Source organism: Buceros rhinoceros, unplaced genomic scaffold, assembly GCF_000710305.1.
Source record: "Buceros rhinoceros silvestris isolate BGI_N320 unplaced genomic scaffold, ASM71030v1 scaffold37364, whole genome shotgun sequence".
Lineage (NCBI taxonomy): Eukaryota > Metazoa > Chordata > Aves > Bucerotiformes > Bucerotidae > Buceros > Buceros rhinoceros.
The window spans coordinates 17,668-19,712 of record NW_010410621.1 but is presented as its reverse complement, the minus strand read 5'-3'; the positions used below and the strand labels follow the sequence as shown (position 1 = coordinate 19,712).

At 45.6% G+C, this 2,045-nt stretch overlaps 1 protein-coding gene across 1 annotated transcript in view; it reads left to right on the top strand.

The window, feature by feature from the left end:
- The first annotated feature begins 339 nt into the window (after nt 1-339).
- Nucleotides 340-2,045, top strand: part of SEC22A (SEC22 vesicle trafficking protein homolog A (S. cerevisiae)) — a 16,199-nt gene continuing 14,493 nt past the window's right edge. The window contains exon 1 of the mRNA XM_010135705.1: nt 340-388. The gene's annotated coding sequence lies outside the window, so the exon portion shown is untranslated. The remainder of the gene's footprint in view (nt 389-2,045) is intronic.

The following is a 2,045-nucleotide window of genomic DNA, read 5'->3' as shown; positions in this document are numbered from 1 at the left end:
AAAATATTTTCATATTTCTATTATTCTGTTTCCTTTCTAGTTGAGTACCTCTGGAGTAATCTCACTGGGGTGTGTAAAGGCCTTTCCAAAAAAGCATGCCCTCACAGAAAGAGCTGAAGAATAGTGTTGGCTACTAAACACGTTTGCTAACTTGGTGTGTGTGTTCTTATCTGCTAGCTCAACATGAACTTTAACCGTCAAGATCATTTAAAAAGTGAACGGAACAATATTTTTCCTTCTGCGAGCCATCTGCAGGATTCTGAGTTTCTCCCGCAGTGCTGTCCTAAAAGAGGACATGGAGCTGTGTCCCTCTCGTCATGCTAGGTGCTGAAGAAGTTATTTGCTTCATCAGAGGAAATGCAGATCCATGAAATTACATTTCGTGCAAGTAAGTTAAGGAGTGGGATTTTAAACTTTGCTCTGGCATCATTGTTCTTTTGTTTCTATCGCTATAGCTCCCAGAAGTCCCCTTCAGGCAGTTCCAGGTGGTGGAGGTGGGTATTGTCGGAGAACCATGACAACTTAAAGCTCCCCTGCAGTTTTGTCACGCTGCCGTGGCTGTATGGTTAGCAGCATAGCTAAGAAAACGGGTGCCGTGGGCGTTCCACGTGAATTGTCCTGCTGGGAGCCCACCCGTGAGCTCAGAGAGCGGTAACGCTTTCTGGAACCACAGGTTTAATTTCCGGGATGCTTTGCTCCAGCAAGCTCATCTAGAGTCGCTCCTAAAGTTGTTCTGTTCGCTCTTTGTGTGTCCAGCTGATCAAAACGCTCAGTACAAGAGGGAGTTCTGTGGTGAAGTGCTGAAATCACAGGCGTGCCTGTTAAAAGCCCGAAGGCATTCCGCAGCCTACAGGCGACAGAGGCTTCTGCTGCGGCTGTGTGTGACTTGGGTGACAGCCTGATGCGCTAGTCGAGTAAAACACAAGGATGATAATTTGCGATTTTTTTTTTAGCTAGTGTGATGCATCTCACAGCAGGATGATGAACTGCTGATGAAGCTGATTTTCTTAAACAGAAAAAAATTACCACATGTTTTCAGTGTTCTCCTTATTACGTGCCTGTTTCTCTCTGAAGAGTAAATACCCTTGATAAACCAGAATGTTAATTATTATTCAGTATGTATCCTGATGTATGGGTAGCCTTTGGGAGGTGGGAAATAGGGGAAGTGAGAGTTCAGGGAAAAAATAGCTAGTTCCTCCCTGTTTCGAAGAGATGGTGGTGCTTTGGGAAAATTGGGATTCCTGGCTTTTCAGAACACGGGCCTTCAGCAGCTGAGGCTCGTAAAGCACCCTTACTGTCATCGTGTGAAAGGTGCTGCAAACATGTCAGCATGGCACGCAAAAGCATATTTCAGCCGTATTCGGGAATCTGTTTTCTTTTGCAGTTTGTGACTGTATGGAACCTGAGTAGCATCATCTGAGGGAGGCAGAAATCTATTTTTCCTAGTCCCTTACATGATAGGTGTGGTATGTGGTAGGAGTCTGCAGAGCGGTGTTAGGAGTTGAGGAAGTGTTTGCTCTTGGCTTCATGTAAATTCTAGCAGTTCGCCCACTTGTAAGAGGACAGATTTGCGTACTGATACTTGGCAGGTAAGCAATCCTTCTTTTAACGCTTGTCTTGCTAACTTCTGGATGCTTTCACTTAATGTAAGGTTTGAAGAACTTGAAGGTTTTAAAAGTGGGTCTTCAGCCTTGAAAGACTGTCTGCAGGCTGTGAGTTTATCCTGTTAAATGCCTGCTATACATTCTCTCCTTCTGACTGAGAGATGTGTGAATACACAACTTTTTCTTTTTTTAAATGACTGTATTCCACAAAGCTGTAGTTATTATACTTTGAAAAGTAAAAATACTTCCCAAGGAAGACAAACACCATCATTCCGAACGTCTCTTCTTCCCCCGGCTCTGTATGCTGAGCGTGATGTCGTGTGGTGTGGACTGCCCCTGGGGTCAGCTGTCCCGGCTGTGTCCCCGCACAGCTCCGTGTGGCCCCTCAGCCTGCTGCTGGTGTGGTGGTGGGGCAGCAGCAAAGGCCTCGACTCAGCAGGA